General features: G+C 47.9%; 1 protein-coding gene across 1 annotated transcript in view; it reads right to left on the bottom strand.

The window, feature by feature from the left end:
* The window catches only part of LOC147737086 (uncharacterized), a 138,343-nt gene extending 114,993 nt beyond the window's left edge, over window positions 1-23,350 (bottom strand). The window contains exon 1 of the mRNA XM_086963485.1: window positions 23,256-23,350. The gene's annotated coding sequence lies outside the window, so the exon portion shown is untranslated. The remainder of the gene's footprint in view (window positions 1-23,255) is intronic.
* Window positions 23,351-26,804: the final 3,454 nt, after the last annotated feature.

Here is a 26,804-nt window from a genome sequence, read left to right as displayed (position 1 = left end):
CGAATGATGTTAGCTAGGTCTGACACATAGATGTTAAAGAGTGTCAGACTCAGGGATGAGCCTTGTGGAACCCCGCATGGCAGAGACAGGTTGGACGATTGGAACGATCCCAGTATAACAGCCTGAGTTCTTTCAGACAGGAAAGATGCCAATAGTTTTTTAGCTGTTTGCTGAATGCCCATTTTTTCGACACGGTCGACCAAGATCGAATGATCGACCGTGTCGAAAGCTGCAGATAAATCTAGTAGTACTGCTGTTCCTCCCTGATCTCGATAGTTCTAATGTCATCTGCGGCTTTAATCAAGGCGGTCTCAGTGCCATGGAACCTACAGAACCCAAATTGGGTGTTGTCAAGTAGGTGATGTTCTTCTATGAATTCAGATAACTGTGAGTTCATAGCTTTTTCAGCGACTTTTGCCAGAAATGGGAGGCTTGCTATTGGCCGGTAATTTTTCAGTTCGTCCTTATCAAGATGTGTTTTTTTTAATAATGGTTTAAGGAGAGTTTTTTTGAGTGAATCTGGATAGGTTCCTGATCTAAACATGGCATTACAGATTTGGGTAATGGCGGGTATCAGGGAATCCATGATTGGTGGGAGAATTTTAAAGGGGCATGGGTCTAATGCAGAACCAGTTTTGATCGTGGTGATGATATCCGCTATTTGAGCGTCGGTGATGTCTTTGAAGTGAGTAAATTTGGGAACAGGGTGTTTGAGGTTAGTGGTACTTGAGGGGGTATTGATATTATCCGAAAAGGCTGAAAAAAATTTTGTTGACCTTTGTAAAGAAGAAAGTGGCCAAGGCATCACAGAGGGATTGAGAGGGAGGTGGGTTTAGATCAGGGGAGTACCCTGCTAGCTACTTGGTAGTATCATAAAGTTCTTTGGAGGAATTCTTGGCTAGTTCTATCCGTTCGCTAAAGTACTTCTTCTTAGCCTCAGTGATCATGGATTTGTATTTGACCAACGTCTCCTTATAGCGAATTTTGTTTTCTTCGCTGTAGGACTTCCGCCAGTGCCTCTCCCTGTTCCTACAGTGTTGTTTCTGGGTCCCTAGGTCTTCGGTAAACCAAGGGGCAGAGGGGGCCGATCTATTTCTGGTCACATGTTTGAGAGGAACCAATGAATTAGTGGCAGTGCCCAGCCAATCCTGGAATTGCTTAGTGGCTGTGTTGGGGTCAGTAGAAAATACAGGCTGGGAATTATCGAGTAAAGTTTTTAGGCTTGAGCTATCTATGTCGTTCCAGGCTTTAAAAGGTTGGTGGCAGGTAATGGGTACTTTGGGTGTAGGTGTTTCATAGATGGTGATTGAGCCCAGAATGTCATTGTGATCCGACCATGTGAGTGGGAGGATGTGAGTTATATGAAAATCCTCCAAATTGGAGAAAATGCCATCCAGAGTGTGACCGCCGTCGTGAGTGGGGGAATTGACCAATAGGGGGAGACCAAGGGTGTTCATGTCCGAGAGAAGGGAGGACGTGTCCCTGTCCTCTAATTTGTCTAAGTGAAAATTAAAGTCACCCAGTACTGTTAGTGATTCTTCAAGTGCAAGAGACTCGAGGATAGAGCTTAAATCAGTGAGGAAATCTGACCATGGTCCTGGTGGTTTGTATACGAGAATCCCTCTGAAATTATTAGAGGGGGATAGATTGATGGCAAATTGCATGGCTTCACAAGAGGATGAGGAGATAGCGAAGGTCCTCACATTAAATGTGTCGCGAGCGATGATGGCTAGTCCTCTCCCTTTTTTGCGCTGTCTATCCTGTCTATGAACCGTGAAGCCTCTTGGGACCGCAATGACTAAGTCTGGGTCAGATGTGCTGTCCATCCATGTCTTAGTCATGAATAATATGTCTAATTTCCGATCCTCTATCAGGTCTGCTATATCCTGTCTATGTTTACCAAGTGAACGGACATTGGTAAGGGCTATCAGTGTGCTCTTAGGGGTATTTTTGTTGCCGGAGAGAATTGTTTTATTTGCCAGAAGAATGGAGGCCTTACAATGGGGGCAGGACTGCATGGATGGACCAGAGATGAATATAGGATCAAGCATTAGGCAGTCATTATGATCGCGTGGGCGCAACTTGTGCAGCATAGTGTTTGAGTATTAGACACGTGGAGCTGGGGCGTCTGGACCAGGGGTAGCGGCCCTGGGCCCGGTCCAGGCGCGGACGGGCGCAGACGGGAAGGCCAGGTGTTTTTATACATGTTAGAGGAGGGTGGGAGGCGTCCAACAACTGGACCACAACCCTTTCCTCCCAGCAAGATGGCGGCTAAGGTGGATCAAGTCACGGTGTCAGCGCCTGAATCGGCTGCGCCGTGCGAGGAAACGAGGTGTTGGTGCCTTCAGTGCGACGCAAATCTCGCCCCGAAGTACGGATGACTAGGTAATTAAAAATGACAGATTAAAATATCTACAGTTTTTAAAAACGGGAAATTCACGAGTAAACAGGGATAGTACAGAGCGCCCCCGGCTTCCGCCTCAGGGGAGAAATAGCCAAATGCGCTGTAGTTGCTTGATGTGCTTCGCAGCGCTACACTTCCTCTCTCGTTTGAATTCCGGTGGCTGACTGCTCCGCGCTCTCTCACCAGGAGGAAGAGACCCCAGAGGCCATGATGCTCGTACCGATATTAGGTTAAGCGTCCCCCATCTTTTATACAAAATACAACTTCTATTGGAGGGGGAGGTACCTAGAAACATTAATTTTCTCTTTTGGAAGGACTTCACTAAAGGTTAAGAATATTCTTTTGGCTAAAAAGGATTGTCGACCTGATTTCGTAATGGATTGCCTAAACGGAGAAACTGTGATTTTACCTGCCTTTTCCGAGCTTGTTCAATTTTGGAATTTGGAATTGGATTTGTAGAGCGCATAGCTACCCTTGGGCATCCCAGCGCTGAGAGGACCTAGTTTTTCCAGGGGGGAGGGGGACGGTTGGGAAGACAGGGTTTTAAGGGAAGAGCCAAGTTTTTAATTGTTTCCGGAAGGAGAAGAGGTTGTGTTCTCTCCTCATGGCTACTGGAAGGGTGTTCCAGAGCTTTGGCGCGTTGTAGGCGAACAAACGGCCGCCGGATCTTGACTTTTTTATTCTTGGGATGTTGGCAAGGGCAAGTGCGTCAGATCTTAGATTTTTGGTAGACTGGTGGGGCTTCATCAGGGGTCTGAGAATTGGGGGGCCTTTGTCGTGCATAATTTTGTGCGAGATGCATAGTGTCTTGAAGGTGATGCGCTCCTTCACTGGGAGCCAGTGTAGGCTTTTGAGGGCTGGTTTCGCCGAGCATCTCGCTTTGGTTCCTGTAAGGACTCTAGTTGCCGCGTTCTGAGCCACCTGAAGTTTCTGGATGACTGCTGCAGGGGCTCCTAGGTACAAGACGTTACCATAGTCTAACCTGGAGTTGACCAGCCCCTGCATCAGTAACTTCCTGGACTGGAAGGGGATCAGGTGGAGGATTTTTCTGGACATGCGAATAAGGCCGAAGCAGGACCCTGAGGTTTTTCTAGCCTGGGTTTTGAAATTAAAGTCCTGGTCGAGCCAGATGCCTAGGCTTTTGACCTCGGTTTTTGGGGTTGGGTAGGTACCCATGCAGGGTGGCCAGGAGAGATTGGTAGGTAGTTTGTTCGGGTTGCCAAGGAGAAGGATCTCCGATTTGTCACCATTAAGTTTTAGTCGAGAATCACACATCCATTGTGAGATTCCTTCGAGACATCTGGCGAGATTTTCTAGGCTGGTGTTTGATTGATTGATGGAGACCACCAGCTGAGTGTCATCAGCGTACATCACTGTCTTGACGCCGAAAAGAGTGATAACGTCTGCAAGGGGGACATATAGACGTTAAAAAGTGTGGGGCTCAGGGAGGAGCCCTGGGGAACCCCACACTGCATGGGCAGAGCTTTGGACGTGGAAGTGCCATCTGACACCTGAAAGGATCTTCCCTCAAGGAAGGACTTAATCCAGGCAAGGGCAGAATCGGTGATTCCCACTCGACTTAGCCGGTGGACCAGAATGGTGTGGTCCACCGTGTCGAAGGCGGCACTTAGATCGAGGAGGATCACTGCCACTGATCCTCCTGCGTCTATGATGCTTCTCGCCTCTTCGACAACTGCCAGGAGGGCGGTATTGGTGCCTTGCCCCGGTCTAAAACTGGTCTGGGAGTCGCGTAGTAAGTGATTCGACTCCAGGAAGTTGGAAAGTTGCTGGTTAGCTATTCGTTCGGCCTCTTTGCTGATCCCGGGGAGGAGCGAGATGGGTCTGAAATTGGGATCCGTGGGGTCTAGGTGGGGTTTTTTCAAGAGGGCCTTGACGGTAGCCTTCTTCCAATTGGCTGGAACGGTGCCCTTTTTGAAAGAGGCATTGATGAGGTTGGTGAAGGGTAGGGCTACCGTGGGGGCAACCAGTTTTAACTTGCTGATGGGGGCTGGGTCAGATGGGGAGCCACTTTTCACAGTTTGCAGGGTGGCTAAGAAAGTCTCCGTGGTGATCTGATCAAAGGCTCGTAGGTATGGAGCCTCAGGATGAAGGGGAGGTGCGGTGGCATGGTGAGGGGCAATGGGTATAGGGAGTGAAGTAAGTATTTTGTTGATTTTTGCGGAGAAGAAGTCGGCCATTTGATTGCATCTAACGCCCTCTGGGTCTGGCGGTGGTAGGGGATCCTGGATTTTTGTCAGGAGGCGTACAATGCGGTAAGTTTCCTTCGCAGAATTGGCCGCTGCTGCAATCTTTCCTTCGAAGAAGGTGGCCTGTGTAATTTTTATGGAGTTCTTGTAGAGCTTGATAGCGGCTCTGTACTCATTTTTGGATTCCGTTGACCAATTTTTCCTCCATACGCGCTCAAGTTTTCAAGCATCGGTTATACACTTGTATGCCAAGGAGTGGGCACTAGAACTAGCTCCTACGTTATACCCCAACCCTGAGGGTGGTATGACAGTTGCCCTTACCATGAAGTACCACTGAGGACAATTCCATAACCTCAAAGATAATACTCCATTAAGCATGAAGCTAAAAAACAAGTTAGGGAAATCCTGCAAGAACTTGAGTACCGGGGTGTAATAAAAAGTTGCACCTCATCAATGAATAATCCCTTGTTTCCTGTGATGAAATACGATCATTCATATAGTCTAGTGTTAAACTACAGAAACTTGGAACACAGAAAGTCGCACATTTGTAGTACAAAATACACATAGTGTCGCACTAATAAACAACATTGTGTGGAAAAAATACAAAACCGAACTTGATATCTCAAATGGATTTTTCTGCCAAAATATATCGCCTGGAAGCAGGTATTTGACGTGCTGCTGGATCCCGGATAAATGTGAAAGCAGCAGCACTAATTTCTATCTTTTGGAGGTGGAGTTGGGGCGAGGGGGGGCAAGCACTGACTTGGAAAGAGTATAAGTCTGGTGGGCACCAGGCAGTATAAGTCACTTAGTCCTGGTCTTTCAGGAACTGGTCCTTCTCGGTCTGGTCCCACAGGCTCTCCTTGTCCTCCATGGCGCTGGTACTTGTACACTTGGCCGTCATGGTTCTATTTTGTTTACTGTATTTATAGAGCGCAACACCCATCCCTAGAGGGATATCACAACACTAGTCGTCCAGCTGGAACTCATTCTAGTCTCACTAATCTAGATCCTTGGTTTTCCTAGATCTGGTCCTCAAGGCCGGGTCCCAACCATTAACATCTGGATATCCAGGTCTTGGTCCATATGTTCTTGCTTTTTCTCCTGATCCTAGTCCTCAAGTGCCCACTGGTCCTGCTGTCGCTGCAGCTCATTCTTGAGGTCAAAGTGCTTCTGGGCCATGTCCTAGTATTCTTTGTCCTCCTCGTCTTTGTTCTTGTAGCCGAGACTACTGGTTCTTGTCTTCGCTGGTTATGGCTCCCTCTGTCTTCTCAGTCCTGCATACCCTTGTTGTCCTGGTCCCTTATCCTCCTGGCGTAGACGCTGGCCAACTGACTCCAGTCCTCATGGTCCAAATGCTAAATGTCATGACTCGCTCCCTGCTCTCTTGTGCCCACCACCATTGTGCTGAATTGTGAGACTCTCCAGTGTTTTAATAAGCTTCTGGACCTTCCCATCTATGCATATCTTGACCTCCAGCCATTTTGATGCTATTTGGAACTTCCCATCCATTCCCAATCCATGCCGGGTTTTGTGAAGCCAGTCTCTCTGATCATGCTTGAAACTCCATTACCTATAATGCCCTGCTCACTACTCCCTCTTCGCCCCTGCAGGCCAAGCATGGGTGGAGGAATACAGCACACCTGTAGCTGGCAACTGGTAGCCTGTTCACACCTGCTGCATGTGAATACTGTGAGCTCTTTGAAGCCCCAGCTCCCTTCAGTCCAGTGTTGGTCACTGTAGCTGTGTTCCTGCGAGGCCGACCCTTGTTTCTTGAGCTTTTGTTATCAATGTTTCCAAAGTTCCTGAGCTATACCTATTCCTTGCTTTCTGAGCTATAGCGATTCCTTGTTACTGAACTAGCACTGCTTTCACGGCTATCTTCACTCCTGAGCCTTAGCTACTTCTTGTTTGCTTGATTCCTGAACCAGTACTGTTTAGTGCACCCCTGCAGCCTCCCTACTGTATTTCCGTTTTGCCAGTCCTTGCTTCCCCTCCCATTACCTTTGTTCCCATTCCAAGTTTGCTGTCTTCCTGTGCCTACGGTCTTGCTACTGGTTTCCCCTGTATGCTTGTTACCTGCTTTCTGCCAAGTGTGCAATTTCTTCCCCTTTTTTTCTGTACTTTGATTCCTTGATTTCTGAGATAGAGTTAATTCCTTGTTCCTTGAACTAACACTGCCTTCAGTGCTACCTTCTTTTCTTGATTCCTGAACCAGTACAATTTAGTGCACCCTTATAGTCGCTCTCCTTTTGTATTTATCTATTCCTAGTCCCTGCCTTTTTTTTAATTTACCTCTTATTCCAGTTCCTACCTTCTTGTCTTCCTGTTACTGTAGCCTTAGCTACCTGTATCCTAGTGGTTTTCGCTTCTCACTTTCTGCCAAGTGTGCCCTTTGTTTTCAATTCTTTCCTGTTAAGCACTCCTCCTTGCTAACTCTTTGTCTATTGTGGCTGTATATTTAGTTCTTCACCCTTGCTGTTACCATCTTGCCGGGTCCGGTTTGATCGCCAGGATCTGTGGGCACAGCTGACAACCCTGGTGTGTTACTTGTTATTTTTGAATATTGTGTTTTAGTTAAATTTCTATTGTCATTATAGGTATTTGCTCCACAGACCCTGTCTTTTCATGTATATCCTATATGAAGTTTGAAGTTTATTGACTTGTATAGCGCTGAATCACCCATGAGGGTATCTCGTCGCTTAAGACAGTGGGGAATACCAGAAACGAAGGAAAGATTGAAAGAGGTGGGTTTTTAACATCTTTCTGAACTGAGCCAGAGTAAGTCCAGAGCGCAGGTGAAAGGGTAAATTATTCCAAAATGCTGGAGCAAGATGAGAGAATGCTTTCCCACCACTACGTGCCTTTTTGACTCAGATGATCAGAACATGACCTAAGAGTTCATGCCGGGGTGTAAGCAGAGGGTTTAATTGCAAGATACGAAGGGCCTTGACCATTGAGGGCTTTGTGAATAATGCAGCCTATTTTGAATTTTACCCTTTTTCCTATAGAGAGCCAATGGAGTTGGTTCAGGAGAGGTGCAGAGGGTGTTCTAGCTGGGGCGTTGACAGTAAGTCGGGCAGCGATATTCTGCACCACCTGAAGTCTTTTTATGGCAGATTGATTAGCTGAGAATAGGAGGGCATTGTAGTAGTCAAATCTACTAAGCACCAAGGCCTGCATCAAAGTTTTCTTATCATCAGCATTCGTAATGTTCTGTTTTAAATACTATACTTTCGATTTCCATGCTATCATCAGCATTCGTAATGTTATGTTTTAAATACTATACTTTCGATTTCCATGCTATCATCAGCATTCGTAATGTTATGTTTTAAATACTATACTTTTGATTTCTATGCTATCATATGCAAAAATGTTCTGTTTTAAATACTGTACTTTCTATATCCGTGCTATCATGAGAATGAGGCTCGGGTTTGCCTGACTGCAATGGCTAACCCTGGGGACAGCTTTGAACAAGTACATCCTTACTTATGCTGCCAGAGCTTCTTTTATAATATCTATGTAATGGATCAATGCAACTTTATTTTATTATGGAATTTCACTTTTTGTAGCAGTGGGCGTTGAGCTGACTGGTTGAGTTTTACCTTATATGCAAGTGACTATAGATGATGTGCAAGCTTCTGATTTCACCCAGCAGTTGGTTATGGACTTCTGCTACGACTGCTGCTAACAGTGCCTGCATTACTTTAAGCTAAATTTTACGTGAATTGTCCTATCTGCACTCAGAACATGGAGGCAGGAATTATAATCAAGATACAGTGATGGCCCGATAATTTGATGAATAGTAATGTGCACGTTATTCGGCTGATGGGATTACTTTAACTAGGACTATTTGGGGCTGCCACTGAGGACCTAATTGAAACACACACTGCACTTCAACTGAAATAGCCGTGTTTTTATTTTTTAATTAAGACAGGCATGATCTGCAATGACGCCATCTATTCGAAGCGGAGGTCTCAAACTGAGAAAACTCGACCTCCTAACTCCGAGTGTCACCTTAGGGCCCTGATCCTCAAACTGCAGTGATCTAAATGGGGTTAAGATAGCAAAATAAATGAAACCAGTCAAACTTTACAAGGGGCCTTCCACTGTGCGCGGGCTGCAAAGTACATGTACACACCTACATGTTTAACTGTAAAAGCGTGGCTCCAGGGTCACCTTTGTGCTTTGGCTGTATGAAACTTAATATCCTGCAGTAGGATAGCGATCTAACATGTAAACATTATAAACGTCGCTCCTGGGTGTGCCTTGTCGAGCCCAGGCTCGGTGCCTAATGTGTAAGAGCTGGACATGCTCTATAGCAGACTATTGTGGGTTCTTACAGTGAAGAGCTTCGCTTCAAGAGTTGTTTTCACTCTGTAGACAAAGTGTGATTATTTCTATTGACACGCCTACAGGACTTAATCCCCCAACTTATAAAGTTGAAAATGACAATGTTTTTTACTTTTGCTTTCTTATACCATTGATAATAGTGGTATGCAAATATGATAACTCCACTGCAGATAAAAAAACAACACAGAGTACAACCTAACCCGGAATTAATATCATAATTCTTTTGTCACATTTTAGAGCTACTAATTGTATATATGGACATAGCTATTTGAATGTACTCGTGGCACTGTCTTAATTGCAATGCATTATGGTAGCGTGGATTTACCATATCTTCTGCCGGGTGCAGTACTATATGTGGCCAAAAGAGGTCTCATGGGCCCACTTTTGGCCACATATGGTACGACACCCTGCAACATGGCTAGGTGAAAAATATTGCCATTTATATTGCCAATAACTCAAACTCCAAAAAATGCGAGACCGATTGTATTGACAATGCAATAGGTCTTGTATTTGTTAGTTGGAGCTGTTGGGGTTGAAAATGACAATTTTGTTTCTCTTGCTTTTTTAGACCATTGGTAATAGTGCTAAGCAGATAAACAACTCCACTGCAAATTAAAAAACAAAAGCAAAAAACATTCTTATTTTCAACGCCAATCGCTCTAACTTTAAAAAATACAAGACCTATTGCATTGCAAATGCTTGTTCAGTATTTTGAAAAGATAAAGGTTTAGCAACTTTTACTAACCACCGTTACAACAGGTCTAAAAAATCATCGACATAGCCAACAGATCTCACATAGGCGAAACCTATTTTTTTTGCCAATGCCAGTTAACTTCTCCTGACACTGCTACATTGAGAACCCAAATAATTGCTTCTTTTTCCTTCCCTGTTCTCAGTAGCAGCTTGCACGGATCAGGGATCGTCAGGCAGGCTGGAGGAAGGGGAGGGACCATACCTCCTCTCTCCTCTTCTGCTCTTTCCCATGTTGTCTCTCTGGGGCCCGGAACAGGAAGCAGCCATGCTCCCTCCCCTGAGCCAATCACAATACTGAAATGCAGCATTGTAATTGGGCTGAGCGCCGTGGATCGGTGCTCGCCAGTGAATGGGGGCCGGGCATGTTCTCCACGCAGGCTGTAATGCAGCCTGAATAAGAACATGGAGGTGCGCATGACTGTTTGACCTTGTATGCGAACGACTTATTAATATATGTCCGGGACGCCACTAGAGACCTGACGGCCATCTGGAGATCACTAAAAGATTTTGCGGAAGTCTCAGGCCTTAAGGTGAACTGGGAGAAATCCTCGCTCTACCCACTGAGCCATCCCTTGGCCCCATTCGAGGCCAGGATCAGGACCCAATCTCTCATATGGAACACAGAGGCCCTTAAGGATCTGGGAGTGCGGCTGCACCACACCCCAGAGGATCTGTACGAGGGGAACCATTGTAAGGCGCTAGCAGGACTTATGTCGGCAGTGAGGTTTTGGAAAACGTTACCTCTGGCTCCCATGTCACTAGCAAAAATGATAATGGTCCCTCGACTATTGTATCTTTTCACCAACCTCCCAGTTGTCCCACCGAGATCATTCATTAAAGAACTGGATAGTCTCCTCACTGAGCTTATATGGGGAGGAGGGCGGCGACGGGTTGCGTTATCCACATTACGCCTACCCACGACGGAGGGGGGCTTGGGAGCGCCAGCATTCGAAGCATACTTCTTGTCGGCACAGCTCCAATGGCTATCGTATTGGACGGCGGGGCGCCATATAGGAGAGACTATCACCATAGTGGGCCCCCGTGCCGCAACAGGCAATCCACAGATTACTACTGCCGGGTACTAAACCCATACGCACACGGCCACTGCAGGTGTCCATAGCCTGCACCTGTATGATGAGAATACATCGTATGTCTGGGACGCGGCTGCCGTACTCGCCCCTACTGCCTCCAGTGAGGTTTCCAAAAGGAGACACATACTACACAACGGGCGCCCTCCAGGCATGGACGGATCTGGCGGTCACAGAGATGGAATCATTCTTTGAAGAGGGACAGCTGAAGACATATGCCCAAATGATGGAACAGTATGATCTCCCACCCGGGCAATTTCTAATGCATAGGCAAATTTTAGATAGCAGCCGTAGATACTGGAATCCAAACACAGGGGAACCTCCAACACACCCAGTAATTCACACAATACTACACAAGGGAGTGAGGTGCCATTTGGTTACTTGGCTTTACAAGGCAGTGCGCAAACTAATCCTTCCATCCCTTCAGCCCCTACGTCAAAAGTGGGAAACGGACATAGGGAGGGTAGTCCATGATAAAGAATGGAACACAGCTCTGGAATACCCCAAAAAAGTCTCAAGAAACGCGAGATTCCGGAACATACAGTTAAATATCCTCCACAGAGCTTACCTCACACCGCACCGCCTTCATCAATTCTTCCCAGATACACACTTTGCATGCCTCCGCTGTCAAGCCCCAGCAGCAGACTTCAAACACATGATTTGGGACTGCCCCACACTTATAGGCTTTTGGGACCGGGTTCATCGGTCACTCACAGCAATTACCAACATCACAACAATGTCCACATGGGAGGCAGGTACGCTCGGGATTTTCAGCAGGCGGAAAACTGAGAAAGTACAATGTCGTTTCATGTCCCTAGCCATCCTATTGGCGAAAAGGGGAAAGCCATGTACTGGAGATCCCCTACGGGACCTCCGGAAGCAGCCTGGATAGGCGCCATGATCAAATGGGGAAAAGCTGAGGAAGAGACACATCGGGAGGAAGAATTGAAGGGAGTCCGCAAACACCCTATTTCTTTGGAATGGGCACAACTAATGCACAAATTTACACAGACAACAAACCCACCGGAGACACCCATAGCCTCACAGGCCCACGTACAGGCCCAGCCGCTGTTCCGGCATCCCCTATTTTAGAGGAAGCACAACAACGCCCGCCACCCCGAGCCCAATCTGGAGTGGAACCCATACAGAATGGCCACCCCTTGACAGAGTAAGGATCACCACAACGACTCGAATCCTCGACCCCCTCCACATAACACGCGCTGCCACAGCCCCGCACCTCACGGCAGCTGAAGGACAGCCCACCAAGGCTCAGTTGGAAAGGGGTACTCCACCAGAGTTTTTTTTTGGGGGGGGGGAGGCATTTTGACAAACAAGACAGGACCACAACATGAGATGCACATTACATTGAACCCGTCAAGTACGCGATAATGCGCTGGAAGGGAGGTGTCAACTGCCCCCGACAGGTCTTAATTATAAGGTGCACAACATGGCCGATACAGGCATAGGATGTATGTAAACACGGACCAAACAGTTCAATTCAATTCAATTAAATGTATATAGCGCGCTACATACCCAGAGGGTCTCAAGGCGCTTGAGGAAGGGTGGGGAAATTACTTGTCGAATGTCCATGTTTTAAGAAGCTTTCTGAATGCTAGGTGGTTCTGAGTAAGGCGAAGGTGAGTGGGAAGTGAGTTCCAGGTTTTAGCCACCAGGTAGGAGAAGGATCTTCCTCCCATGGTGGTTTTGTTGATGCGAGGTACAGCAGCAAGGGCTTGATTGGAAGAGCGCAGCTGGCGGTAGGGGGTGTAGAAGGAGAGTCGTGTGTTGAGGCATTCAGGTCCAAGATCGTAAAGTGCTTTGTGTGCGTGGGTTAGGAGGCAGAATGTTATCCTCTTATTGATGGGAAGCCAGTGGAGGTTTTTCAGTTGACCAGAAATGTGGTCTTGGCGAGGGATGTCTAGTATGAGTCTGGCTGAAGCGTTTTGGATGTGTTGGAGTTTTTTCTGAAGTTTTGCGGTGGTACCGGCGTACAGGGTGTTTCCGTAGTCCAGGCGGCTTGTAACCAGTGCGTGGGTGACCGTTTTTCTAGTTTCGGTGGGGATCCAGCGAAATGTTTTTTGGAGCATGCGGAGGATGTTGAAGCAAGAGGATGAGACGGCGTTGACTTGTTTGGTCATCGAGAGTGAGGAGTCCAGGATGACGCCCAGGTTCCGTGCGTGGTCCGTCGGGATGGGTGCTTTTCCAAGGGCCTCTGGCCACCAGGAGTCGTCCCAGGCGGAGGGGGAGGAACCTAAGATAAGGACTTCTGTTTTGTCTGAGTTCAGCTTCAGACGGCTGTGCTTCATCCACTCGGCTACTTCTTTCATTCCTTCATGTAGGTTGGTTTTGGCGGTGTTAGGGTCTTTGGTGAGTGAGAGGATCAGTTGAGTGTCGTCAGCGTAGGAGATGATGTTGAGGTCATGTTGGCGCACGATGGCCGCGAGGGGGCTCATGTAAACGTTGAAGAGGGTGGGGCTGAGTGAAGATCCTTGAGGCACGCCGCAAATGACTTCAGTGGCCTCTGACTTGAATGGTGGGAGGTCGGACAATGCAATGCTTATGTAGAAGAATGTTTATCTGGTGATTATTGTTGTTGTGTATTCACAGCATAGCACTAATGTACTGAACCATAACTGTCATAATGAATGCTACAACCCAATAAACAAACCTAAACAAAAAAATGACTGTTTTACCGGCCCGAGAGGCCGGCCAAACAGTCATTGTGCACTTGGGAGTGGGCAAACCCTACCTCCCCTGCTCTGAGAGCAGAGCAGCCCCGCCCGTACCACAAAACTGCCCAGCAGAAACAAATACAACGATAATCTCAAGTTATTATCAATGTATTTGTTCTTTCTTTCATTGCTTTGCAGTAGTGGGGCAACGCCCCTCTGCCTTAGCAGAGGAGCCGCCACTGCCTGTCCTCCCATATCCAATCAAGCATGTCTCAATGCACTTCAACATTTGACAGCCCTTGAGACCCTCTTGCTGAACTCATCCTCAACAGAGGTCTACTTTACCTCCTCTTCTGCTACCATCACCTCACGTAACTCTCTCCTGGTCCCCGTCTCTCCTCGTACCTTGTCCTCCTCTTCTGCTAGAAACTGAGGAGTGCTTCTCAACCATTCACTGTGTATAACAGCGCTCATTACTATCACCGTCACCACAGGATGAAACCAAGTAACACATCGATGAATAATATATATCCACGTCTACTATTCCACGCTACTAATGCACTGATTCACTCACTGCTCAACAGCAGATTGGATTACTACCACTGCTGTTGAAGTCTCTCAGTATCCGTTCTCCCCACTGGATAAGACCCAATACTACGACCACACCCTTTCAGCACGGAGCTGCAGGGCTCTCGCCGAAAGCAAAGAACACTCTCTACAAGTTGTTGAAAATCATATTCAAAGCGCCCCTCAGCATTTCTGTGGACTACCTAAAAACATACATGTGGCAGTCATGTAGGAGAATTGCCAAAGCGAACCTCATTATCACACCCAAAGTCACTCTGCATCATTCCGATTCCACCTTCTAGGACTTCATCGTTTGACCACACGGCCTCCCGAGATCTGGCCTGCCCCACACCCACTCACTCACTGAGATCTGAGCCTGCCCCACACCCACTCACACACTGAGATCTGAGCCTGCCCCACACCCACTCACTGAGGTCTGAGCCTGCCCCACACCCACTCACTCACTGAGATCTGAGCCTGCCCCACACCCACTCACTCACTGAGATCTGAGCCTGCCCCACACCCACTCACTCACTGAGATCTGAGCCTGCCTCACACCCACTCACTCACTGAGATCTGAGACTGCCCCACACCCACTCACTCACTGAGATCTGAGCCTGCCCCACACCTACTCACTCACTGAGATCTGAGCCTGCCCACACATCCACTCACTCACTGAGATCTGAGCCTGCCCCACACCCACTCACTCACTGAGATCTGAGCCTGCCCCACACCTACTCACTCACTGAGATCTGAGCCTGCCCACACCCACTCACTCACTGAGATCTGAGCCTGCCCCACACCTACTCACTCACTGAGATCTGAGCCTGCCCCGTACCCACTCACTCACTGAGATCTGAGCCTGCCCCACACCCACTCACTCACTGAGATCTGAGCCTGCCCCACACTCACTCACTGAGATCTGAGCCTGCCCCACACACGCTCACTCACTGAGATTTGAGCCTATCCCACACCCACTCACTCACTGAGATCTGAGCCTGCCCCACACCCACTCACTCACTGAGATCTGAGCCTGCCCCACACCCACTCACTCACTGAGATCTGAGCCTGCCCCACACCCACTCACTGAGATCTGAGCCTGCCCCACACCCACTCACTCACTGAGATCTGAGCCTGTCCCACACCCACTCACTGAGATCTGAGCCTGCCCCACACCTACTCACTCACTGAGAACTGAGCCTGCCCCACACCCACTCACTCACTGAGATCTGAGCCTGCCTCACACCCACTCGCTGAGATCTGAGCCTGCCCCACACCCACTCACTCACTGAGATCTGAGCCTGCCCCACACCCACTCACTCACTGAGATCTGAGCCTGCCCCACACTCACTCACTGAGATCTGAGCCTGCCCCACGCCCACACACTCACTGAGATCTGGCCTGCCCCACACCCACTCACTCACTGAGATCTGAGCCTGCCCCACACCCACTCACTCGCTGAGATCTGAGCCTGCCCCACACCCACTCACTCACTGAGATCTGAGCCTGCCCCACACCCACTCACTGAGATCTGAGCCTGCCCCACACCCACACACTCACTGAGATCTGAGCCTGTCCCACACCCACTCACTGAGATCTGAGCCTGCCCCACACCTACTCACTCACTGAGATCTGAGCCTGCCCCACACCCACTCACTCACTGAGATCTGAGCCTGCCCCACACCCACTCACTCACTGAGATCTGAGCCTGCCCCACACCCACTCACTGAGATCTGAGCCTGCCCCACACCCACTCACTCACTGAGATCTGAGCCTGTCTCACACCCGCTCACTGAGATCTGAGCCTGCCCCACACCCACTCACTGAGATCTGAGCCTGCCCCACACCTACTCACTCACTGAGATCTGAGCCTGCCCCACACACACTCACTGAGATCTGAGCCTGCCCCACACCTACTCACTCACTGAGATCTGAGCCTGCCCCACACCCACTCACTCACTGAGATCTGAGCCTGCCTCACACCCACTTGCTGAGATCTGAGCCTGCCCCACACCCACTCACTCACTGAGATCTGAGCCTGACCCACACCCACTCACTCACTGAGATCTGAGCCTGCCCCACACTCACTCACTGAGATCTGAGCCTGCCCCACACCCACACACTCACTGAGATCTGGCCTGCCCCACACCCACTCACTCACTGAGATCTGAGCCTGCCCCACACCCACTCACTCGCTGAGATCTGAGCCTGCCCCACACCCACTCACTCACTGAGATCTGAGCCTGCCTCACACCCACTCACTCACTGAGATCTGAGCCTGCCCCACACCCACTCACTCGCTGAGATCTGAGCCTGCCCCACACCCACTCACTCACTGAGATATGAGCCTGCCCCACACTCACTCACTGAGATCTGAGCCTGCCCCACACCTACTCACTCACTGAGATCTGAGCCTGCCCCACACCCACTCACTCACTGAGATCTGAGCCTGCCTCACACCCACTCGCTGAGATCTGAGCCTGCCCCACACCCACTCACTCACTGAGATCTGAGCCTGCCCCACACCCACTCGCTCACTGAGATCTGAGCCTGCCCCACACTCACTCACTGAGATCTGAGCCTGCCCCACACCCACACACTCACTGAGATCTGGCCTGCCCCACACCCACTCACTCACTGAGATCTGAGCCTGCCCCACACCCACTCACTCACTGAGATCTGAGCCTGCCCCACACCCACTCACTCGCTGAGATCTGAGCCTGCCCCACACCCACACACTCACTGAGATCTGAGCCTGCCCCACACCCACTCACTCGCTGAGATCTGAGCCTGCCCCACATCCACTCACTCACTGAGATCTGAGCCTGCCCACACATCCACTCACTCACTGAGATCTGAGCCTGCCCCACACCCACTCACTTTGGTTTATGTTACTGACTATATCTGCCTATCAGGTTAGGTACCACATTTACCCTTTTGTTTGATGCTTCTGATCGAAATTACTTTCCACTCATTTCAAATAAATAATAAAACATGCATTGTCATTTAGGAGGTGAAACGGCACGGCCGATCTGCAACACGAATACCGTCCTTTGGAAAGATTTTTTGTGATCCACCACTGCAGAGAGCGATGGGTGTGGTTTTCCACCAACACCAGATCTGTTAGTTGACCTTGAGCTTGGTTCCACTGACGTACTACACATTCTTGTAATGGGTACATTTACAATCTTGCATGAGGGACGAGAAAATGAAAGATGCCATCATACCTATTTGCTGCATGAACACTCTTGCTGATAGTGTTGTGGCTGAAATCTTTGAACTAGGTTTTATATAGCATTTATCCTGATGGGATTGGGATATGCTAGGGCTGTGGAAGTATTCACTGTTGTCCCTAGATATTGTTGCATTGTAGATGGTTGGAGATAGGATTAGTCTAGAATTACTGTGGATCCCAGACTGTGAAGCAACTGTATTGTCCGGAGTGTGTGTTGAACACAGCTGCTGTGGGAGTTTGCTTTTATGAAGCAATCGTCTAGATAGGGGAAGACATGAATTTGTTGTCTTCTGAGATGGGCTGCAACTACCACAAGGCATTTGGTGAAAACCCTGGGTGCTGTGGTGACTCCGAATGGGAGCACCTTGAACTGGTAGTGTTGATCATCTACCACAAATCTGAGATACTTCCTTTGAGCGAGATGTATTGGAAAGTGGAAGTAGGCATCTTTTAGATCTATAGTGGAGAGAAAGTTGCTTTGCTGTAGTAGTGGAAGCACTTGTTGTAAAGTGACCATAAGGAAGTGGTCTGATTGAATGTAAAAGTTGAGCGGTCTGAGGTCCAGTATTGGTCTTAGAGAGCCGTCTTTTTTTGGGATTAGGAAAAAAGGGAGTAGACTCCTGTCCCCTGATGAATTATCGAAACTGGCTCTATTGCATCTTTTTGCAACATTGCTAACACTTCCTGTTTGAGGAGCGTTAGGTGTTCTAATGACATTGGACACGGTCTTGGAGGAATGTTGGGGGGAGTAGAAGTGAGTGCCAGGCAATAACCATACTCAGTAATTTGTCTTACCCACCTGTCTGTTGTGATGGAATTCCAGACAGGTAGGAACTGTGAGATGCGTCCCCCGACAGGAGTGAGCTGATCGGGGGGAAGCACAGGGAAGTCACTCTTTATTGTTAGGGGAGATGCGGGTGTGGTTACCTCTGCCTCTACCCTTATTGTTGTTACCTCCGTAACCTCCTCTATTGTATCCCCTAGAAAAGGAGCCCTGGTTGGGACATTTATAGGATGATGTGGGTGTTCTGATTTGGAACCGGCTCTATAAAATGAGCGCCGAAAGGAGCCTCTGGCAGATGGTGACTGTAAGGCTCCCACAGACTTTGCTGTTTGTGTCTTTTTTTATTTTTTCTAGAGATGCGTCAACTGCAGGTCCAAAGAGGTGCTGTTGATCAAATGGTTGATTTAGGATCGTATTTTGCACCTCTTGCTTTAATCCAGATACCCTGAGCCAGGCGTGTCTATGATGGCAGAACACTAGTATTTATTGCACGTAACGCGGTGTCAGCTGCGTCAAGCGCACATTTGATTGAGGTATTGGTTATAAGTTTGCCGTCTTGTATAAGGTCATTGGCTTTGTCCTTATATTCTTGGGGCAGATGTTGAATGAGCTTTTTCCAGCTCATCATAGTGAGCACTATCGTATCTTGCTAGAAGGGCTTGTGTGTTTGCTATTTTCAAAGAATTAGCAGCTTGAGACGCCATACGTTTACCTGACGCGTCTAATAACTTGGATTCTTTGTCAGGAGGAGGTGTGTCACCTGACCCTTGGGAGTTTGCACATTTGCGTGCATTGGCAACTACTAGTGACTCTAAGGGAAGTTTGCCCTTAATGTACATAGGGTCACTGGGAGCTGCCTTGTATTTTTTATCTACTCTGGGGTTAAGACCCCTAGCAGCTCTAACTGGGTCTTTGAACACCTCAGGAGCATGTCTAAGGAGGCCTTGTAGCATGGGTACGACATGAGTAGATTTATGTGGTTGGGCAAAAGTCTCCAATAAGAAAAAATCTTCTTCTACGGGGTCTAAATGAAGCTTGAGCATGTGATATGTAGCAGCTCTGTTGATTAGTTGGGCAAACCCCGCATTGTCATCCGGTGGGGATGGTTTTGAGGGGTAGAAGTGCGGATCATTTGTTAGATCGGGATCAGTACTAAAATCATGCCATGGGTCTGGTTCGTGTGGTGAATCATCAGGATCTAATGGCATTATGTTTTCATCCAATTGCCCATGCCCTTGTGAATTGTCACTATCCTCTGATTCTGGAGAGTATGGTGGCAAAATAATTAAATTAGGGTTAACAGGTGGTGGCGGTGAAGTGTTAGTCGCTATGTGAATCTTCTTTGGAGGAACTGGAATTTGTGGTAAATGGTCTGGTTTCCTCTTTGTTGTTGGCTTTGGGTGAATAAAGATAGTAGTCTGCTTTGGATCCAGCCAGAAAAGCTCTTTGTTTTTAAAAACAAAAATAATATGCGTGCTTGGCAGACACAACTAAGCACACTTGGCCATGCTATCCGCCAGCTCCGCCACATACTCAAACCCTTGAGGTACTGCTAACCTATGGAGCGTGTAGACACCTAATTATGCATCTTTACAGAACAATGCGACACATACAGTAGACACTACATACGGACCCAAGAGGCCTGGAATTTAGACTTTTACCTTCCAATGGAAGATCAAGACTGGCAGCGGGCCTGTGAACTAATACGCATGGTTTCTAGTAATGCCCATTTTCGATTAATACATTATAATTTTCTGCAAAGAACCTACTTAACGCCACAACACCTTCATCGAATGGTCGGGTCTTGCCCAGATATATGCTAGCGCTGAAACACTGTGGGGGCCGATTTCTTACATTAACCATGGTCCTGCGATGAAATACACTCCTTCTGGCAACTAGCTGTCGAAGAAATGGTGCATGCCACACAACTAAGCATTGAGCTGACACCCAAATGCTATTTATTAGGCCTCTTTAGATGCCAGAAGAGCACAAGATAACCTATACATTTGGTCAGTTGCCTATGGTACTGGCATGACGTAGAATTGCAATCACATGGCCACAACAGCATGCCCCATCGATTGCGCTCTGGCATAGAGATGGGCCTCTTCTTCTGTGGCAGACGCTTCTATCTCGTCTTGGTCAGATTCTTCCCCGAAGATATGCAAAGTGTGTTGAATGCTTTGACGCAGCCTCTCTCATCGTCGAGCCTGATGATCGGGTAGAGTCCTCTTGGACAAGCGTCACAGTCTTCCTCCTTGTGCCCTGGAGAGAGGCACAAGTTACAAACTTGATGTAGGTCAGTGTGAGGGTATTTGGCGTGGCACCCAGGACAGAAATGAAATGGAGTCCGTTCCATTTGCAGATGGCTGGCCCTATGCAGCAAGGCCCGACAGTTGCCCTAGAGGTTTTCTATTGAGAATGGGGAGTTTGTCGATCTATTTTAAACGCAGAGAACAGGTAAACGGGTACTGAAACATTACCGTTGAGGGTAGAGTGGACTGCGTACTGAGGGGAACCCGAAGAGCGGTTTTAGAGCGCAGCAATAGACATCCGAACACATTGGGGATAAAAAACAATCTAACAATGGAGTCGATGCCCATGCGCACTATCACCGAAAGGAGGAGTCACCTTACCTCGTGACTTGAAAGACTTCTTCAAAGAAAAACAACTTGCAAACATCCGGACCCAACACAAGATGGCAGGAGTATGCAAAACATGTGCATCTACAGTATACATGCCTCGAACAGAGGATTAATGGCCCCAAATCCCTGTCGTCGTATCTGGTCATGTTGTGGCTGAGTGTGCCATGTGATGTGGTAGGCTATAGTGCTTGATGTGATTTGGTCATTTTTGACAAGGTGGAGTGCTGAACGGTTTGATTTTGATCTTTGTTTTTGGGATTGTGTGAAATAGTGCGGTACTTACCGTATGATGTAAATAAATTATTGGGGTGGTGTTATTAGGGCCGAAGCCTTGCTGATTATATGCAGAATACCAGGTCTGGGAGGTCACTACTGACTAGAGGAGGTTAGCCGCTGCACAGGCCATGGGCATTGATCCTATTGAGGATAATATGTGACGGGCCACTGGTGACTGGAGCTGGCTAGCAACAACGTTGGCCTCTGGTATTCATTACAAGCAGGGTAACAATACATGTCAATATTGACTGGATCTGGTTGGCAGTAGAGTTGACCTCTGGTTTTGAATATTTGCAGGATTTAAAGATACAGGGTCTCTACTGACTGGAGTTACTTAGCAGGATAATAGGTCTCAGGGAGCCAATACTGCCTGAAGCTGGTTAGTATGATCACTAGTCCCAAGGTGCTACTAATGACTCAAGTTGGCTAGAATGATAACAGGTCCCAGGGGCCAGTACTAACAGGAGCTGGCTAGTAGGCTTACATACAGACCCGAGGGGCCACTACTGACTGGAGCTGGCTAAAAGAATAACAGGCCCAAGGGTGGTGGGGTGCGAGTGGCACAAGTGACCGGAGTTGGCTAGAAGCATTGACAACCTTTGGAATTGATTAAATGCAGGATTCCAGGTCACAAGAGGCACTGCTGAATACAGCTGGCTAGCAGCAGTGGTGGCTTCTAGGAAGAAGGAGTTGAGAAAGCATAACTGGATATACTGGTTTCTTTAATACCGATAATTGGTTACACATGAAAGCCACAACATGCATTGATATATTACATTACCAAATTATAATATTCTTATATTAATTTGATGTGTCTGTTCGCCTTAATATGCCTGCAAAGTTACATGATTGTATTAGGGCCCAGAACCATTTTATTTAGTGATGTCCATCTGCACACTTTCCTGCATCTTGTAGTAAATTTAATATTGACAAACAGAAGTGTTATTTCCAGAAACAGTGAGTTCTGCAGCTTGTCTGTGTATCTTTTATCTGCACCTCATGGACTCCTCACATTCCTCTCGAGAGAAGATCCTGCCTCCTACTCATTAGTGTTGTTTTAGTAACCGTTTCTATCACGTGTTCATGTTTCATTGATTAGGAGAAAAGTGTATAAAAATACATGGGGAGCATTAGCATTATATACTCCAAAGTGCTATAGGGTGGATGCTCTCGTCCATTGCACAGACAATTGTCACTTGTTAGTTTGCTTGGCCTTTTGCTATTTTTGCATTAAATTTATGATAGATTTGTTGGCCTCCAGGTGTGTTGTGTTTTATTTTACATAGCACAAGAGATGCTGAGGAAAATGACAGTCCAGTAAACACATTCTTCATATAAATCAACTCACAGTATACTGTTCTGGAGGTTCAGTCCCACAGACATTATCTCTAACTGAACGCAGGCACTCTAGGAAGCATGTGCTTTTAAAACCAGTTGCCCTCTGATGCGGCACTATTGGATAAGTCAAAATGTCCTGAATTTTAGGAGGGTTACCATATGTAGTGCACTCTGGTAGGCAGCGCTCACCTGTGGTAGTAAGATGGTACTAGGCACCTTATCACCTATGCTCGGTGCAGGGCTTTGAGTTACAGAGCTCCTTACGCTGTGGAGAAGATTAGGTCACATTTACCTATTTTCCCATATTTGGTCCTGATGAAATGCCAACAGATTGCTCCATGACTACACAAGGCATAAAAAAAGTTGACCTGAAGTATAGACCCCAGCTTACCAGCAGGCCCATAGGTGATCGATACTTTCACACAGTGATAGGGGCTATTAGTTCCTCAATTTCTCTGCCACTGTTTTTAATCTCAACATGGACCAGGAAGATCACATTAACTATATTGCGGCAACTGGCCGATAGTTGATCTTATATTCATACTTTCACCAATCTCACATCTTATGACAAAACATCCTCTGTCCTACTATGCTCATCCGGCGTACTTAATATAAGATCTGCGACAAAGTGCCCTCTTGTGGAGCCCGTCAGGTGAGGAGTATAGCGCAATGATGAAGCATGTCACCTTTAGGTGAGTGAACGCAACTTGTCTTAAAAGCACATGCTTCCTAGGGTGTCTGCGTTCAGTTACAGATAATGTCTCTGGGACCTAACCTCCGGAACAGTATACTGTGATTTGACTGTTTTATTTTAACAAATGTACATAGCAGATATTGGCCCTTCCTTGTTTCGCAAAAATGATCGGATACCTGCCTCGGAGAGCACTTCTTACAGACGAGTATGGGTTTATCCTGTTGCTGCTAAAAGCTCCTTACCTGTGCGAGTTATCAGGAATGATGAAGGGGCAGACCCAAACCAGCCACATGTGGAGATGAATGACAAATACTGAAAAATTAACAGAGCTTCCAAGCTGGTGACCATTACTTAATTGACCTTGAAAATAAAAGACACGTTTTTAGTATTCTGGTGACTCATGACCATAAAAAACAAAGGTTATAAATTCAATATTGTGTCAAATACTTAAAAAATGGAACTGGGTGTGCTGAATCGGTTGTTGTCCTAGGTCATGTGTGACACCTTCCACCACTATTGCTTATGGGACTTGTAGTTTTGTTTTTCTCATTAAAAGGATAGTCTCTAAAGTCCCAGTGTTCTAAGCGATGTTAGTTAAAATCAGAGGCCTGACGGAGGATGAAGCATGACACTGCTCTGCTTAGCAGTGAGATGACTGACAGTTCCCCAGCCCTTCCATTCTTTGACCTACAGAGACTCGTTGGCCAATCATATTTTTTTGCAACGACAAAGAAACTTATATTGCAGCTTGTGTCAACTGAAGAGATAAAACGCCTGAGCCTGTTTTATGAACTATAGACAAACATGAACAATCAAGAACATGAGTTTCTGGAAAACTATCAAGCACCCAATCAGAATCAGCCGCCCTTTAGACCCAGGAATTCTTGAGGCTTTGGAGAGTATGAATTGCATGTGGTATAAGAGGAACACTACATTGACTCAAAGCTCACTTCTCAGGGATGCACTGAACTGCCAGCCTCATGGCACACTTAGCCAGCTCTTCACCTCCTCCTCCTCAAACTGTTGACCAGGTATCAGGGCAAATGAGCCTGCAGCAAAGCATCGCTGGCTTGGTTCCACACCGGACCAGGCAAGGTGGTCAACTCCATACTCCTCCAAGTCAGCAAGCACTCTGGTCGAGCCAGTCCTAACCCCACATGAATGTCCCCCATCACAACTATTTTAATGGTACAAAGTTATGTTTCTGCCAAATGACTGAGTCAAAAATTGAAAGGTTTTACTATGAAGTGCTGAAAGAGAAATCATTAAGTTTTTCAATATTTCTGAGTCTGCCACAGTACACAGGAGCATTATTTCACTACAGCAAAAAATCATATATGTGCCCTGTAGAAAGCACGTTTGAATGAAACATGGAATGCATTGCAGCCAACAATCCGTGCAATGAGGGAGGAGCTTCGCGGGCAACCAAGATGGCCGCGTGAGCTCGGAGCTCCGAAGACCCTCCGATCCTCCGAATTAATCCTGTCGCCTATCCTGCCCCACAGTAGTGGGAACATGCTGTTGAACTGCTGCTGACGCTGGACTCGTTCTCCGATCGAGGATCCGAGTCTTCTAGGTGAAGTTACACCGTGTTGAAAGTTGGGGACGACGACGCCATCATAGCCCGGAATTAGGTGGGCGACTGCAGCGCTGCTACAAGGTGGCAGTCTGGGGAGAGGAAGGCCGCCCCATTCTGAGGCATTGGCCAGGTCATCCTGTGGACTGAAGTGTTGGATGAGCGGTGGGGGCGGATGCTAACGCCTACCAACTTGGGGCCTCAACAACGACCGGGGAGTCTTCCTGATTGAAAGACCCTCTTGCCCAACATGGCGGGCAGAGGAGACTCAGACAAAGGAAAACCTAGAGTCAGCAGGAAAACGTCCCTTTCTCAACCCTATCTCCGATCGCTACGCCCTCCCAAAGGGATCGCCCGGAGTCACAGGACGGCCTAAAGACATGCAGCGAGATGTGTCGCCGGATGACTCAGATCCAACCCTCCGGGACGTCATGGGAGCCATTGCGGGCATCAAGGCTGGGATGCATAAGCAACATGAGGTGTTAACAAATAAGGTCAATACACTAGCCATCGAGATCAATTTGATCAGGGCCGATCTCGGCAAGACTAACAACAGAGTCAAGTCGCTCGACATAAAATCGTCGAGTTTAACCTCTGACGTGACGGACCTACAGTCGGAGATCCGCGACCTAAAAGCTGCGAACATGTTGTTTGCCCGCAGGCTTGATGACTTTGAAGGACGGGCCAGGCGCCAGAACGTCCGTATTACTGGAGTTCCGGAGGGTGCGGAGGAGGATGCTACTGATCTCTTTGTCGAGAACTTGGTTCAGAACCATCTAGCACCCGGTGGACTCAGCAAGGTCTTCTCGGTTGAGCGAGCGCATAGACTACCTGGAGGCCGACCGAAACTGGGGGCCTCTCCGCGCCCAATCATCGCCAGGGTCTTCAATTTTAGGGACCGAGACGCTATCCTGAAGGCCTCGAGGAGAGGTGGGCCGCTAAAGTTTCAGAACGCTGACATCAACTTTTTCCCGGACTTCACCCAAGCGGTGCAGAAGCGTAGGCAAAGTTTCATGGGCGTGAAGCGTAGGCTGAGAGAGTTGGGGATGAAGTACTCAATGCTATTCCCAGCGAAACTGCGTATCGAACATGATGGCCGAGCATTGTTCTTCGACATGCCAGAAGCGGCTGGGGACTGGCTGGACACTTTCCCCAACACCGGAGCGTGCCCGAGCATGGGCGAATTTTGCGGATCTCGCGTTCGCGAATTTGCGGATTTGCGAACTCGCAATCCGCAAAATCCGCAAATTCTTGCGGATTTTTTTTTTTTTTTGTGTTCGCAAGGATTTCTGCCAGTTCGCGAGGGTTTCGTACCAGTTCGCAATTGCGAACTTACATTTCGTCGCGCAACGGTCGCGAATTATGTTGTTTCTACGTCTGGTTCATCATCACAGGTTCCCAGCACCCTCTGTTTCACCACTGCAACCCTCTGTTACATCAATGCCACCCTCTGGTTCATCATTACTGTAGATTATGGGGGGGAAAAGCAAGCACACCATCCCTGCTTCAACTCAGATGAATTAATTTGGGGTTAGTTTATTAATGTGTCACTGTTTTAAAATTCCAGTCTGGCACCTGCTTCCTTATCTGTAATTTTGCTTTCTGTTGCAGTGCATTTTTTTTCCCCAGGACCTTCTTTGTGGCCTACTTGTAGCTATTGTATGAGCCTGCTGTGAGGGTCAGAGCAGGGTCATACAATTGTTGCAACTAGCAACTGAATTCTGGAGGGGCCCCAGTCAGGAAGCACTACCGGGAATTGTTACTAATGATGAGTTTGAACTCTTGCCCCTGCCGAGTGCTTTCACTTTTGAAAAACTCGTTTTTCTGCAATTTCGCGGGGTTCGCGGGGTGCGAACACGCGCAAGATCGGATTCGGAAGCCGCAAATTCGTGCGAATATGCAATTTGTTTTTTTTGCGGCGTGTTAGTTGGCAAGGTTTTGTGCGTTTTTGCGAGCCGCTCGTAGCGCAAGACGCGAAGTTACCCTCGCGGTCGTTCAAGGGCGCAGCCATCTTGTTTGCCTGACGTATTTCCGTTTCCGGGCGCGAAGTGTAATCTCGCAAAGTCCGCGGCTTGCCAGTACAGTCTTGCGCGTGTTCGCAAGGAAAATCTCGCGCGAACTTACCCGCGCGGTCGTGAACGGGCGCGGCCATCTTGTTTCTCATTCATTGCTATGGTTCTGGGCATGGTCTTTGTATCCTCTGTCAATCTCTGCC

Source organism: Lissotriton vulgaris, chromosome 1_1 (assembly GCF_964263255.1).
Source record: "Lissotriton vulgaris chromosome 1_1, aLisVul1.2, whole genome shotgun sequence".
Lineage (NCBI taxonomy): Eukaryota > Metazoa > Chordata > Amphibia > Caudata > Salamandridae > Lissotriton > Lissotriton vulgaris.
The sequence above is the reverse complement of the archived record's forward strand: the minus strand, read 5'-3'. Positions and strand labels throughout refer to the sequence as shown.